This window comes from Bos indicus x Bos taurus, chromosome 2 (assembly GCF_003369695.1).
Source record: "Bos indicus x Bos taurus breed Angus x Brahman F1 hybrid chromosome 2, Bos_hybrid_MaternalHap_v2.0, whole genome shotgun sequence".
Lineage (NCBI taxonomy): Eukaryota > Metazoa > Chordata > Mammalia > Artiodactyla > Bovidae > Bos > Bos indicus x Bos taurus.
Window position 1 is genome coordinate 108,165,061 of NC_040077.1, and position 16,780 is coordinate 108,181,840.

The following is a 16,780-nucleotide window of genomic DNA, read 5'->3' on the forward strand; positions in this document are numbered from 1 at the left end:
GAAATGGCAAGCCACTCCAGTGTTCTTGCCTGGAGAATCCCAGGGACAGCAGAGCCTGGTGGGCTGCCGCCTATGGGGTCGCACAGAGTCAGACATGACTGAAGCGACTTAGCAGCAGCAGCAGCAGCAGCAGCAGTAGTGGATGGAAATAGAGAGCTGATCAAGATTATCCTGCATTTCTTTTCACTGTCAGGTTTTAGGGAATCATCTACATGAAATTTTGTTTTCATTTTGATATGGCCATCACTGTCACTGTTGCTTAAAAAAATCCCTTTTTCCCCAGAGGGGAAAGATGAGGGCCACATCAAAAACTTAGATGTTTTCGGCTTTTCCAGTTATCACAGCATGAGGAACCATGAGGAGCAAAGTCTCCTGCAACACACACTATGAAGCGGTGGGGGAAGTCCTGCCTGGCAACCAGCATAAGTACCTGCAGTGTCTGGAGATGGTGGTGCTTCAGGTCAGCCTGTAGGCCTATGACTCTCAGAAGGACAAAAATTTCTTGGGCACCGTCAGGCTTAAGTCCACTCCCCGCCCCAAATTCTCCATGTGTGTCCTGTGGGACCAGCAGCACTGTGAAGAAGCCAAGGCTGTGGATATCCCCCACATGGCACTGAGGAAACTCAACAAGAACAAGGAACTGGTCAAGAAGCTGGCCAAGAAGTATGATGCCTTTTCGGCTTCCGAGTCTCTGATCAAGCAGATCCCATGAATCCTGGGCCCAGGCCTGAACAAGCCTGGCAAGTTCCCTTCCTTGCTGACCCACAATGAGAACACGGTGGCCAAAGTTGATGAGGTGAAGTCCACCGTCAAGTTCCAGATGAAGAAGGTGCTGTGTCTGGCAGTGACTGTTGGCCACCTGACGACGACAGATGATGAGGTTGTGTACAACATCGTCTTAGCTCTCAGCTTCCTGGTGTCCTTGCTCAAGAAAAATTGGCAGAATGTCAGGGCCTTGTGCCTTAGAGCACCTGTACTAAAGCACAGCTTAATAAACCATACTCCACTATAAAAAAAAAAAAAAGAAAAACTTGGATGTTTTTGGATCAGTTGATGCTGAGGTTTTCATTCTCAACAATGTCTTACTCACACATTTTTGGGTTTCCCATCCTATAGCAGCTGGTTTGATTCATTTATTTATTTTAAAGTTCAATTTGTGATACAGTTAGAAGAGACTGTCAGCAAGGGAGAGTCAAACGGAAAGTTTATTTATTTTTCTCCAAAGGGTAAATGGTGGACAAGTAGGGGACTGCTGGCATGGGGCTTATTGGATTTATTTGGTTTATTTTTTCCTAAAATCCTTCCCTCTAAGAGGACAAAGTTCTTCTTTTCTCTTTAAGTGCAAAGCCCAAAGTGAGAAAAATTTGAAATCTGATTTAAATTTTTTTGATGTGGAACAGACTAAAGAAAACACTGAGGCTGACTGAATTTTCTTTAATTTAAATAGGAGAGAGATTGGAATTCCCACGAGAGGATTGATTGTTGAAATTCATATTTATTTTTTTAAAATCTGTCATTGGGGATATGCTGATTTTGAAGGATAAAACAGAGAGTTAGGAGCTCCAGAAATATGTGTGAGACTGGGTCATGAAAGGATGAGAAAGAGCTGAAGTCAGTGATAGCCAATAGCCCCACCAACACAGTGAGACTGGCTCTTGAAGCCACCTGCAAATCCCCTGTCTCAACTGATGTGCTGTTAGGCTTTATATTTCCTCCATTAGAAATATTTCATGATTTGAGTATGAATTATATAAAAACAAAAAAGAAACAATAAGACCCCCAAACCAAAAACCAATTAAGGAAAATTCTTGCGGTCGAAAATGCTTAGCAAACTGGAATAAACAAAGGACACTGATGTCTTTATTGTAGGATTTCCCTGGACCTATAATATTCTCATGTGCATTTTGAATCTCCAAGAAGAGCTATAGGATTAGCCATGTAAGAAGTCTTAACTTCAAATGAGAGGAAAATTTTACCCATTTACCTCCCATCTAAGGCTGACCTGAAAATTAAAAAAAAAAAAAATTCTTTGATGAAAGCATTGAAAAATTACTGTTAAAATGCAAATCATAACAGGGACATGATAATATCTGAAAGCATTATTAACCAACTTAACTCCTCAGTTTAGTTTATCAAATTAACTGCAAGTGCCTTGTAAAACTCTCGTGGGAAGGAGATTGGACTGAATTAAAGCATGACAGGGGACAGAGAATATCGATAATCTAACCAGAAGGCGAGGAAGACATAGTAGATTGACCAAAGTGACAACGTTTCTGAATTTTAAGTAATTATCAGCTTCAATCTCTGTAGCGTACATCAGTCAAGAACCATATAAGAGAAAAGAGACGTTCAATTTATTTAAACACAAGAATCATACACATCAGATCCTAGCATTTCTATATTAATTTAAAACATAAAACAAATAAGTGATTGCCAGCAACAAATGGAATGTTTAAAGTTTTCTCTGGATGCAAATTTGTTTTTTGTTGTATGAAGAACTGACATTGAAACTCAAGGTTTAGCTGGTTTATGTTGACACTACCAGTGGCGCCAAACCTATTTCCTTTCATTTCCTTTTCTTTTTTTTTTTTAATTTTTTGTTTTTTGGCTACATCATGAGGCATGTGGGATCTTAGTCTCATGCCTCTTGAAGTGGAAGCGTGGAGTCCTAACCACTGGACTATCAGGGAATTCTCTCCTTTCCTTTCTTTATGCTCATTTAAGTGAGATTTCCCTGTCTCTCCTCCAAGTGAATCTACCTGATTGGGTTCTGGCAAGTGCAATGTGGGCAGAAGTGATAAACTCTGCCTGTAGTCTTGGTGTACACAGAAAGTCTTGCATGATCCTCATTTTCTGAACCCTCCTATCTGCTAGGTATGTGCTACCAAGGCAACAGGAAGGCAGAGTCATTTGATTATAGCAACCTGGGTTCCTGAATCACCATCTGGAGGACAGTCACACAAGCATTCATACTGGATTTTGTATCGGTTAGAATTAAAGTTTTATTTTGTTAGGTCACACAGAGTGCTAGAGTCGGACATGATTGAGCATGCATGTACCCACTGAGATTTTGATTTTGGTTTGGTTAGCACATTTCACCTTAATTGCCCTAGCCAACAGAAATTCAGGGAATAAGGGCATGTTTACTTGTGAAAGCTGAATCTAGAGTAAGTTACTGGTCATAACTCATTCTTTTCATAGTGATTGTACCAACATGTACTGTGTGCTACTCCTGCCTCATCCCATGGAAAGTGCTTTAAAATCAGATTATTATAAAAGATTAGCTTTAAAGTGTTCCAGTTTTTAATATCTCCCACTGGTATCCTGCTCTTCTCTCCCATCTGCTGCATTGACAGTGACCACCCTGAACTAAAGTGCTCCGATTCCACTGTGGTGTGTTTTGGGTCATGTACAGCATATGTGGCTGTAGAAGTCACTTTCCCCAGCCATGAAGTGTGGAACCGCACCCCAGAGGATGCAGACCAAGCCCAGGCAGAGGGCCCAACCAGGATCTGCTGACCTGGTAACCTTTCTCGTATTTACACACATTGGCCCTTACTCCAGCACAGCACAGCTGGCTGAAACAGTCCTCAAGACTTTAGGAACTCCTCCCAGGAGAATTTCATGAAAGTATGAACTAGTCAGAAAACAAAGATGAAATTAATGTAAACCTTGCTTAGGAATTAAATAAATTTTCTGGAACAGGAACTTCAACAAGCATGATAGGAATCAATCTCTAAACAGAGTGAAGAGGTTAAGGAATATTTGTAATGCAGATTTACATCTGGTGAAAGTTTCATTTGATAAAAATATATGTATTTGTTCGAGTCTAAGTATGAATGACTCCTTTTGGGGAGTAAATACTATGGCTCTTACCCAGAGGAACTCATAAATCCATGTCCCTTTTTATAGCCAAAGACGAATTTCAATTGACAAGTCAGCTATTTTGAAGTCTGTAAGATGTAATCCTATAAACAGGGATAGATCTAGGTTTTGTGAGTCTGGAAGGTTATACAGTTTTTAAGACCTTCTTTCAAAAGTGAACACAATTTAGACATGAAGGTAAACATTTATTTTGAGTGGGAAATGAAATCACAGTGAGTTACAAATTTTAAAGTTGACTGCCATAAAAGTCATGGTGTGATGCATGTGTACTGAGTCGTGTCTGACTCTTTGTGACCCCATGGGCTCCTCTGTCCTTGGAATTTTCCAAGCAAGAATACTGGACCAGGTTGCTGTTTCCTTCTCCAGGGGATATTCCTTACCCAGGTATCAAACTCTCATATCTGGTGTCTCCTGCAGTGGTAGGCAGGTTCTTATCTGGTGAGCCACCAGATAAGCGCAGCTGCTGCTGCTGCTAAGTCACTTCAGTCGTGTCCAACTCTGTGCGACCCCATAGACGGCAGCCCACCAGGCCTCCCTGTCCCTGGGATTCTCCAGGCAAGAACACTGGAGTGGGTTGCTATTTCTTCTCCATGCATGAAAATGAAAAGTGAAAGTGAAATCACTCAGTCGTGTCCGACCCTCAGTGACCCCATGGACTGCAGCCTTCCAGGATCCTCCATCCATGGGATTTTCCAGGCAAGAGTACTGGAGTGGGGTGCCATTGCCTTCTCCGAGATAAGCCCAGAGAAGTCACAAAATCCAGCAACATTATAGGTCTATTAGTAGACTTGCTAACATACTTTTATTTTGCATATTTGGTTAAATTTATTTATTTTTTATTTTATTTTATTTTTTAACTTTACAATATTGTATTGGTTTTGCCATATAGCAACATGAATTCACCACGTGTTCCCCATCCTGAACCCTCTATATCACTTTTTCTTACATTTTTAGTTGCATACTCTGGTCATCTTGTTTTGTGATAATGTATGTAATATTTTCTGTATAGAAAATAAAAAGACACCTCAGTCTCTTTCTTGGCAATTTTAGTATGAATGGTTTAGAAGCTCCTTTGGCCTCACACTTTTTTTATTAACAATTTTATGTGAATTATTAAGATTATTAAATTTAGGAAAAATTCTCTATCAATATTCCTTTCATACATGAGCTATTATGATTGAAAAACCTTTTCATAGACTAAGTTCTGGCCCCCTGATTTTGAACCTTGCTTCTTGCCACTGCACACTGTCCACATTTTCCTGGTGCAAGTGTCATATCATGACATGACCTCTGGCCTTACTCCTTTGTATCATGTGCTGGGTAAGTTAACACAGCAGATATTAGGAATATTCCTGAAAGCTGTTTCTGCATTGGGATGACTGGAATAATTTGATTACACATGGAAGTAATGGCAAACCAAATAAATATGTTTCAACAAACCCTAACTACATGTATCTTGTAAGTCAACATCCTTTGAACTAGATATTAAAAATGCCATGACTAGTATTGCCTTTTGCGTCTAGTGAGCCAGGCTGCCACACTCGATGCTGCCACACTCGGTGCTGCGCCTCAGGGGACCCTGTGCTTTTGAGTGCCTTCTTCCAAATCGCCCAGTTTCTCTGAGGACTGGCTGGGACTGGCAGTGTCAAATGGATGGTCTCTATGGGTCATATGGGTCATCTGTATGGACCTTGGCCCTCCTTTCAACTACTGGGATGCTCTCTGACCTTCTACCTCATGTATGGGGTTGACCAGATGCCCTAATGATCTATGAGCCTCAGATTTAGAGTGTCTTTGTGGATGAATTACACACATTAGTAAGGGCAGCATTTCCTTCATGAAAACTTGTGATACTGGGCCACCAAAATAGTGCTAAGAGACTGATTTGAGGTGACTTTCACTCATGTCTGATGAGTTTGGCACTCTGAGCTGCTGACAGTCCACTCTCAACCCTTAAACTTCAGCTATGGAGGTAGATCTGTATATTGGCTCTCACCAGGCCTTGTTATAACTGTCCTAAATATATCTCACATAGGACCTTGACTTTTCTAATATCCTTTATAAAATTGTTTATATAAAAATAGGCCAACAGAAATATTTTGTCTGTGTCACTGCATATCCAGTAAGAAGGCATGCTTGTGGCCACTCCTGCACAACTTAACAAAAAAAAGCAAAATGTGAAAGAGGGGAAGTTTGATGGAAAGAGATGACAGTCTAAACTGATTGAGGAAATATATTTTTTTGTTTATTTTATAAAAACATATGGCCATTGAATATCATGTGGTGTGTAGAGCCCATGCAAGTGAGGGGCTTGCAGTAGTAAATAAATCTACTTCTGCTAATGGACATGATTTTGCAAAATGGTGGTACTCTTCTAGACTATTAATGATACCTCATAAAGACAATGAATTTAGAGTTTATTTAAAGCATAGATAATTTAAAGAACTGTTTCTTTTGCGTAATCCTCTCTGCTGCATCCTATTCCAAACCCTACAGAAAGTGTCTTTTTTCCCCCCACACAACTGACCCTAATAGCAAATACAGTGGAATTTGATTAATTCATCTTATATGTCCATAATTAATGTAAAAGGGCCTACTCTCTCTCAACTCATTTCTCAGAAAATATATAATAATGAAGTTCAAATTCAGTTTAATATGACCTAAATTTAAGACATATAATGGCTGGAGAATTACTTTGAAAAGTTAGAAGTGCTATGCAAATGTAAAGTATCCTCATTAACACTACTATTATTAGTGAAGTATCTATAAGCTAACATTCAGTTATTTGCTGCATTACGAAATTTAAAAGTAAAATAGTCTCTTAACATCTATCCCTCTGGGCTCGTTGAGAGACCACATTGGTCTTATTATCTTTAGTGTCTCTTGCACCTAACTGTGTTCTGGTACTTAGTGGGCACTTATAAGTATTTGTTGAATAAATGAATAAATAATTTCCAGTTGTATGTTTAGGTTAGTTTCTTTTTTTCAGATTTTATGTTAGAAATAAGCAGTTCTTTAAATACTAAATTTTACTCATACAAAGTATCTTTAAGGATAAATTTCCAGAGGTTAAATTTCTAGATCATAGACTTCACACATTTTTTTTAAAGCTTTTGATACACATTGCCAAATGTCCTTCCAAGAATGTTCATTTAACAAGTATTTATTAACAGCTGATTAAGGTCCAGGAACTGTTGTAAGTGTTGGGGATACAATAATAAATAAGACATCCAGTCCTCATTGAGCTTATAGATTAATCAAGAAGACAGATGATAAAAGGTGACTGAATAAATAAATATATGATATAATTTTAAGTAGTGATGAGACTATGAAGAAAAATAGAGACACGAGGCAAATTTTTTGGCAAATTTTGGCAAATTTTTTTACTGTTTTCAAACACTCATTTAACTCTTCAGTTTATTGGAGTGACTATGAGAAAGGAGATGAGAAGAGGGAAATGCTGGAGAAAGGGAAAATACTTATGAAGTAAGGGGTTGACATATACTATCTTTAAATTGAGGGCTAATTCCTAGGGGACCCAAAACAATTCTAAGGCCAGCCAGTCAACTGGGGGCCTGTGGTCTCAAGCAATAAATGAAATTTTGCCCAAGTATTTTTCACAGTTGGGTGCTGTAGGTCAATGACACCTCATGTGGTTATTTTTCAGCTGCCTAAAATATGACTGGACTAGATATACTCAGTCGTGTGAGCCCAGTCACCTGTGAAGTAAGGACTATGATGGTAAGTAGTGAGATCGATAATAGCTTCGACATCAAATATATCACATACTCCACCACTCAGAAGTAACTGACCTGCTAGAATGGTATAATGACCAACTGGAGACAACACTCTGAGGTTCTATCTCATAGGGTAAAATCAGTGATGACTATATGGTGCTGTTTGTCCCCAAGCCAAAATGCATGGTTCATAGAATCAAGGAATAGAAGCAGGAATGGTTCTTCAAAAAAAAATTTTTTTTATGAACTTCTTGCAGAATTTTTACTTTTTGTTTCCAGAATGTTGAAGTCTGCAGTCTTGATGGCCTTGGTCCTCAAGGGAGACATCCACAAGGGGATATGTTGGTTTCGCTGAATTGGAAGGTGAGATTGGTCATTTTGGTGAAAAATGGGGTATCCTACTGGCTGGGGAAATTGATCCCAACTACCAAGGGAAATTGAGTTGCTTCTATATGATGGAGGCAGGGAGCAGCAGACTCGAATCCAGAGTCTTGGGCACTCTTAGTCTTTCCATGTCCTCTAGTGAAGGTCAAGGGAAAACCATATCAACCAAAACAAAAGTGAGACCACTGAGAATCAGGTCCTCTTTAGGAAGGAGGGTCTGGGTCACTCTACCAACTGAAGAACCCCAACCACCTGTGGTGCTGGCTGAGGGCAAAGGAAATGGGGAAAGGGTAATAAAAGGAGGAAGTAAGAGTAAAGTGAGTGTTTGAAGACAATAACATAAACTTACCAAACTCTCCTTTATTTTTCTTCATAGCTTTCATTACTACCTGAAATTATATATTTACTTGTTTATTTGGTTACCTTTTATCATCTATCTTCTTGATTAATGTATAAGCTCCATGAGGACTGGATGTCTTATTTTATTACTGTATTGCCAATACCTGTATAATCTTGTGATCAATTTCAGAAATGAGGATAGTAGTATATCTTCCAGATTCTTGGGGTGCACACATCAGTTGGGAAGTGTCCTGTCTTCTCTGAGACAGCCTCTCCTCTTTCAAGCTTCTAACTCCTTCTAATCAACCTCTTCCCTTTTTTCCCAAAGCTGGGAGTGGTAGCAGCTCGCTTTCTGGTTTCTTAGTCTTCAAGAATTATTTTAACATCATAATTCATTACGTTAAATCATCTTTTGTGAAAAACCTAATGTGGTTTCTGTTTTCCACATGGGATCCTGACTGTTATATAAGCTGTACATCTCATCCATGGCCATGTGGTTTACTTGGCCTCCCGTGGGCAGGTATATTTCTCTGTCTGTCCATATGATTTGTGTTGGGCAATGGAGTGTGATTAGATGTGATATGTGCCACATCTGATAAGGCAGATACTTTTTAAAATACTACACTTTTAATTTTGAAATGGGTGTAGGTTTATATGCAGTTGTAAGAAATAATGCAGAGTGACCCCATGGCCTTTTTATCATTTCCCCCCAATGGTAACATCTTGCAAAATATCCTATAATACACAACCAAGACATTGACATTGATAAAATCCAGCACTCTTACTCAGATTTCCCTAGTTTGGGGTAGAAACTTTTACAGTGATCGTGGGTTTTAGCTATTCTCCCCCTCTGTCATGTGAACAGGACGGTGGACCAGATCCACAGATCTGAGCAGAGGCACAGTCCTCAGGAACATGCATCCATATGAGCAAGAGAAATCTTCAGTTGTAAGAACTGAGAATTTGAGGTTTGTGTTATCTTAGCCTGACTGCTTAGTAAAGAGAGAGATGAAAGAGGGGGATTTATTCTAGATAGAAGGGTTAGAAATACCTTCATAGCAGAAGGGACATTTAAGCAGGGACCTGCCTGGAGTGAGGATGCCTCTCAGGGAAATGGCTGGGGATAATCATTCACACTGAGGTGGCAGCAGGTATGAAACCCCTCCGTGGAATAAGTACACATATCAGAGAAAGAACAGAGCTAGCATAATGGGCGGAGGAAGCAATGAGTGAGGATAAGGATGGGCAGAGAGACAGATGGGCTGATATCATCTAGTCCATGGTCAAATAATGGATTTTATTTTCAATGCCCTTTTGATAATAATTTTCAGACCTTCATATTAATATCATGGATAGTTCTATTAAGGATGTCTTCCTCACACAAAGTTGAAATCTGCCTCTTAGCCACGGTTTCCCTTTTACACTATTTCTGTCTTTTGTTTTTTGTAGAGAGTGCCTTCTCCTGTGACCAGCCTCACGTATTTGAGAATGGCAATGATGCTTTCCCAAGTCTCTTTACTTGAGTTAAACGTTTCTGTTTAGTTAAATTAGGTAACTTTGTGTTTCACATAGTTTTTTTTAAGAGAACATTTTAGACTTAATTCTGTTAATTGCTTATTCAGATAATTATTTCAGTGATTCATAAGGTGAGAATATCTAGAATCTTAGAGATACCACATGTACTTTCGGGAGTATATCATTTATGCATGTCTCTCTCATTCACTACATAATTCTGAAGATATGTCTTCAAGACTGGTATTTGTCAGTGGTTGTTTGACTGACTTAATATGAATTTCCTATTTAATGAAGGAATGGAAGGGAGAAAAGTGTTATAAGCCAAAGAAGGCAGTACTCTAAAACAATGACAGCTACCCACATGTTAATGTGTATACAAAACACTTGGGGATCTTGTTAAAATTCAGATTCTTAATCAGCAGGTCTGGGGCAGGACCCCAGATACTAGATTTTAGTGGACACTGCTACTGTGTGGACCATTCTTCTGAGCAGCAAGGTTCTAAAGAACTCACGTCAGTAGAGAATTACTCTACCTGGCAAGGCAGGTGTAGTCACACCAGTCCATTGGCTGTATGATATAAGCAGAGCTCTTCAATCATTTCAGGGTGTTTCTAGATGCCAGCAGAACCATATAGGACGTGTCAGAAAAATCATCTTTAAGCCATTTCTAGACTGAGACTTCAAGGACAGAGACTTTAAAGAAAGTGATTGGTTCTCAAATTTCTGTTGCTCAATTTCCTGTATAACTGCGTGAGGGTCTCCATGGGACAGTGATGTGACTGATGGTAAAAGGCCAGTAGACACAGTTATAGAATATAATGTATCTTTAATGGCAAAGGATAAGGAAATTGAAGCTTGTTACAAAAGCGGGATACAATAAGCTATGTTCCCAGATGAAGGCATCTCAGGTCTCTTAGTCTCCATAGGAAAATAGATCAGCTGCTGATAGCACCTACATGGAGTTAGAGTTCTTGCATTGGTGACAACCTCCCATTTTCCATTGTTGGAGTTCAGGCGTATTCTCATGTACTTTGCTAATGGTATTGAGATAGCCTACCTGTGTGCCAGATCATGGTACAAACACGACGTGAGAACCTTTCTGATGATCCTCTGTAAGACCAACCAAACCAAAGACCAGGTTTTCAGGTGTGGCATCTCTCAGCATACTCACACATTAGACCTGCCCAAGGTTCATTCCTGCACTTAACATGAGGAAAAATATGGGTAGATCATAGGATATGGTGAAAGATACCTTCCCCTAAGATAGCAAAAGACAGCAAAGTCAGTGCCTTATGTTTCCCCTTTATTCCCTTATAAACAACCAATATGGCAACTGCTGTAAATTAATTATGCTTTCCCAGAAAAATTCTGGTATATAGAAATATTTCCTTAGGAATGGTTTTCCTATGAGAAATGTTAATAAAATTGAATGAATTCATAAGATCATATTTGGCAGAACTAGAGGTTAACTTAGAGGTGTTCTAATTCATAAACTTTATGATGAAATCATTATGGCTTATGATTATTCTGAAGAAAGAATATAAAAATTGGTCTGTCTGTAGGCTTCACCTATAGCCATTTCTAAGCCAAAGAATATTCAAACTACCGCACAATTGCACTCATCTCGGAGGAGCCTGGTAGGCTGCAGTCCATGGGGTCGCTAAGAGTCGGACATGACTGAGCAACTTCACTTTCACTTTTAACTTTCATGCATTGGAGAAGGAAATGGCAACCCGCTCCAGTGTTCTTGCCTGGAGAATCTCAGGATTGCCTGGAGCCTGATGGAGCCTGATACCGCACAGAGTCAGACACGAGTAAAGCGACTTAGCAGCAGTAGCAGCAGCACATGCTAGTAAAGAAATGCTTAAAATTCTCCAAGCCAGGCTCCAGCAATACATAAACCATGAACTTCCAGATGTTGAAGCTCGTTTTAGAAAAGGCAGAGGAACCAGAGATCAAATTGTCAACATCCGTTGGATCATTGAAAAAGCAAGAAAGTTTCAGAAAAACATCTATTTCTGCTTAATTGACTATGCCAAAGTCTTTGACTGTGTGGATCACAATAAACTGTGGAAAATTCTGAAGGAGATGGGAATACCAGACCACCTGACCTGCGTCTTGAGAAACCTGTATGCAGATCAGGAAGCAACATTTAGAACTGGGCATGGAACAACAGACTGATTCCAAATAGGACAAGGAGTACGTCAAGGCTGTATATTGTCACCCTGCTTATTTAACTTACATGCAGAGTACATCATGAGAAACGCTGGGCTGGAAGAAGCACAAGCTGGAATCAAGATTGCTGGGAGAAATATCAATAACCTCAGATATGCAGATGACACCACCCTTATAGCAGAAAGTGAAGAACTAAAAAGCCTCTTGATGAAAGTGAAAGAGGAGAGTAAACAAGTTGGCTTAAAGCTCAACATTCAGAAAACTAAGATCATGGCATCCAGTCCCATCACTTCATGGCAAATAGATGGGGAAACAGTGGAAACAGTGGCTGATTTTATTTCTCTGGGCTCCAAAATCATTGCAGATGGTGATTGTAGCCATGAAATTAAAAGATGCTTACTCCTTGGAAGGAAAGTTATGACCAATCTAGATAGTATATTAAAAAGCAGAGACATTACTTTACCAACAAAGGTCTGTCTAGTCAAGGCTATGGTTTTCCAGTGGTCATGTATGGATGTGAGAGTTGGACTATAAAGAAAGCTGAATACTGAAGAATTGATGCTTTTGAACTGTGGTGTTGGAGAAGACTCTTGAGAGTCCCTTAGACTGCAAGGAGGTCCAACCAGTCCATCTTAAGGGAGACCAGTCCTGGGTGTTCTTTGGAGGGACTGATGTTGAAGCTGAAACTCCAATAGTTTGGCTACCTGATGCTTCAGGTGACTCATTTGAGAAGACTCTGATGCTGGAAAGATTGAAGGCAGGAGGAGAAGGGGATGACAGAGGATGAGATGGCTGGATGGCATCACCGACTCAATGGACATGGGTTTGGGTGGATTTCGGGAGTTGGTGATGGACAGGGAGGCCTGGCGTGCTGCAGTTCATGTAGTCGCAAAGAGTGAGACACAACTGAGCGACTGAACTGAACTGAACTAGAGCCAACATACTATAGTCGACAAACTGATTAACTCTTGAAATATTTTTCCATGCCAGATGACTCTCCGTTTATGTCACTATTCAGTGGTTATTTCTGGTCTAGAATTGGATATGAGTCCTAAGTTAGCCTGGTTAGCCTGGAATGGAGGATCATTTTATAATGAATGTTGAGAGCCAGGTTTTCTGCCTCTTCTCTTTTTCCAAATACAAGCTAGGACAGCCTGTATCCACAAAGGAACCTGCCTTATGGTGAAACCAACAATGCGTATGGCAGAACAGATAGATCAAAAGAACTTAGGTCCTTTTGAATTAAAAACAGTGATCACTGATTGTACTACCCTTAGCAATCATTCTGCTTCTGAACTTCCAATGTTTTTCTTCATTATTTAAGCCAAGTTGTAGTTAAGTTTACAGAAACTATAGGGGTTAGAGCAAGGCCTCTGGAACCAGACTCAGTTCAGTTTAGTCGCTCATGTGTATCCGACTCTTTGCAACCCCATGGACTGCAGCACACTAGGCTTCCCTGTCCATCACTAACTCCGGGAGCTTTCTCAAACTCATGTCCACTGAGTCGGTGATGCCATCCAACCATCTTTTGTCCTCTGTCATCCCCTTCTCTTCCTGTCTTCATTCTTTCACAGAATCAGGGTCTTTCCCAATGAGTCAGTTCTTTGCATCAGGTGGCCAAAGTATTGGAGTTTCAGTTTCAGCATCAGTCCTTCCAATGAATATTCAGGACTGATTTCCTTTAGGATTGACTGGTTGGATCTCCTTACAGTCCAAGGAACTGTCAAGAGTCTCCTTCAACACCACAGTTCAAAAGCATCAATTCTTTAGTGCTCAGCTTTCTTTATGGTCCAACACTCCCATCCATACATGACTACTGGAAAAATCATAGCTTTGACTAGACAGACCGTTGTCAGTAAAGTGATGTCTCTACTTTCTAATATGCTGTCTACATTTGTCATAGCTTTTCTTCCAAGGACTAAACATCTTTTAATTTCATGGCTGCAGTCACTATCTGCAGTGATTTTGGAGCCCAAGGAAATAAAGTCTGTCACTGTTTCCATTCTTTCCCCATCTATTTGCCATAAAGTCATGGAACCAGATGCCATGATTTTAGTTTTTTGAATGTTGAGTTTCAAGTCAGCTTTTTCACTCTCTTCTTTCATTTTCATCAAGAGGCTCTTCAGTTTCTCTTCTCTTTCTGCCATAAGGGTGGTGTCATTTGCATATCTGAGGTTATTGATATTCCTCCCAGTAATCTTGATTCCAGCTAGTGCTTCATCCAGTCTGGCATTTCTCATGATGTACTCTGCATATAAGTTAAAAAAGGTGACAATATACATTCGGACATACTCCTTTCTCAATTTGGAACCAGTCTATTGTTCCATGTCCGGTTCTAACTGTTGCTTCTTGACCTGGATATGGGTTTCTCAGGAGGCAAGGTGGTCTGGTGTTCCCATCTGTTGAAGAATTTTCCACAGTTTGTTGTGGTCCACACAGTCAAAGGCTTTAGCATAGCAAATGACGCAGAAGTAGATATTTCTAAACAGCACTAGACTGCCTGGGTCTGAATCTTGACTCTGTAACCATATAGTCATGTAGTCTTGGGGAAGTTACTTAGAAACTTCATGCCTCAGTTTTCTTGGTTATAAAATGGAGGTGTAAACAGTACCCAGTGTCCAAGTGTTACTCTGAGATTAACTGAGTTAATGCATGTAAAGTGCTTGGAACAGGGCCTGGCTAATGCATAGACTAAAAAAGTGTTTGTTATTAACACTATTACTGCTGTTACTACTAATATTTGCTGATAACAGTCTAAAACTTTTCATCTATTTTCTCATTCATTGATTAAATATATATTGAGTGACCACAGTATACACAGTTTGGGATCGAGCTGAGATTTGAATACATGTTTATGGCCACAGTGTCAGCTTTTAAACTTCCTTCCTTCCCTTCTTCCTCCCTCCCTTCCATCCTTTCTTCTCCTCCTTCTCATTTTCTTCCTCTTCCTCTTCCCCTTCTTCCTACTCCTCTTCCCCTTACTCTTCCTCCTTGTCTTCTTTTCTCTTTCCTCTCTCTCATTCTCTGTTCCTTCACTTTTGGATTATGAGGTTGAAATAATTTTTTTTGGCAATCATTATATGAAAACATTGTAGGAAACTTATGGCTTATTTTAGCTTTTGTTTATTTTCCAGAAGTATGTTTTTTTTTTTTTTCCTGGGCCAGATAGTGTTTTTCTAGTCTGGATTAACAAAGACTTAGTGAGAGTTGGACTGTGAAGAAGGTTGAGCCCCGAAGAATTTATGCTTTTGAACTGTGGTGTTGGAGAAGACTCTTGAGAGTTCCTTGGACTGCAAGGAGATCCAACCAGTCCATTCTGAAGGAGATCAGCCCTGGGATTTCTTTGGAAGGAATGATGCTAAAGCTGAAACTCCAGTACTTTGGCCACCTCATGTGAAGAGTTGACTCACTGGAAAAGACTCTGATGCTGGGAGGGATTGGGGGCAGGAGGAGAAGGGGACGACAGAGGATGAGATGGCTGGATGGCATCACTGACTCGATGGACATGAGTCTGAGTGAACTCCGGGAGTTGGTGATGGACAGGGAGGCTTGGCGTGCTGCGATTCATGGGGTCACAAAGAGTCGGACATGACTGAGCTACTGAACTGAACTGAACTGAATGTGTGTGCGCTGTTCTGTGTGCTAAATTACTTCAGTTGTGTCCTACTCTTTGTGACCCTATGCACCGTAACCCGCCAGGCTCCTCTGTTCATGGGGTTCTTCAGGCAAGAATACTACAGCGGGTTGCTGTGCCCTCCTCCAGGGGTATTGCCAACCCAGGGATCAAACTGGAGTCTCCTCCATCTCTTGCATTGGCAGATAGGTTCTTTACCACTAGCACCGGCTAGGAAGCCCTTAGCTAAGATGATTCACTCCTAAATTGATCATTTGAAAATGCATTACTTACCATCTAGAACACTCTGGATATGAAATTAGTAGGTAAAACTTCAAGAATGAAAATGCAGACAGTCTGGGACCAGAGAATCTTAAAAGGAACAGCACAGGGAATTTTGCCTTTTGTGCTGATTTAATGTGTTACAAATGAAGATAAGTTCACTGTCTTTTCTTCTCAGTATGTTGGTAGGTGTTCTTACTTCAAAATGTATTAGTACATCCTAGTAGAGTCCAATGGCAACCCACTCCAGTGCTCTTGCCTGGAAAATCCCATGGATGGAGGAGCCTGGTAGGCTGCAGTCCAAGGGGTTGCTGAGAGTCGGACACGATCCAGTGACTTCCTACTTTCACTTTTCACTTTCATGCATTGGAGAAGGAAATGGCAACCCACTCCAGTGTTCTTGCCTGGAGAATCCCAGGGACGGGAGAGCCTGGTAGGCTGCTAACTATGGGGTCGCACAGAGTTGGACACAACTGAAGCGACTTAGCAGCAGCAGCAGTAGAGTCCCACCAAGCATGGTGGTTTTGTGGATCTGTGGCATCATCAAAGTATTTACTCTCGAGGTCTAGTGACTGACTCTCTTAAATGAAGCAGAGAAACTCCATGAAGTGGGGCTCCTAGAATTTTGGACATAAAACTCATTCCTCCAGGAAATTAAAACATTTTAACAAAAGTGGTGCTAGGTAGCTTACCTTCAGTTCCTATCAGATGACATGTCAAATTTCCCTAGATTTAGAGAAAATACTGAGTTTCTAAAGAAACTTCCTCTGGATTCCCATAGGAAATGTGGAAAGTCATTTTTGGACTGAGATCTTTTGGCTGTAGGTGTGTTTCTTTTTAAGGACTGTGG

General features: G+C 40.3%; 1 pseudogene; it reads left to right on the forward strand.

Annotated features, from left to right (window-relative positions):
* The first annotated feature begins 355 nt into the window (after positions 1-355).
* Positions 356-1,012, forward strand: LOC113900387 (annotated as a pseudogene).
* Positions 1,013-16,780: the final 15,768 nt, after the last annotated feature.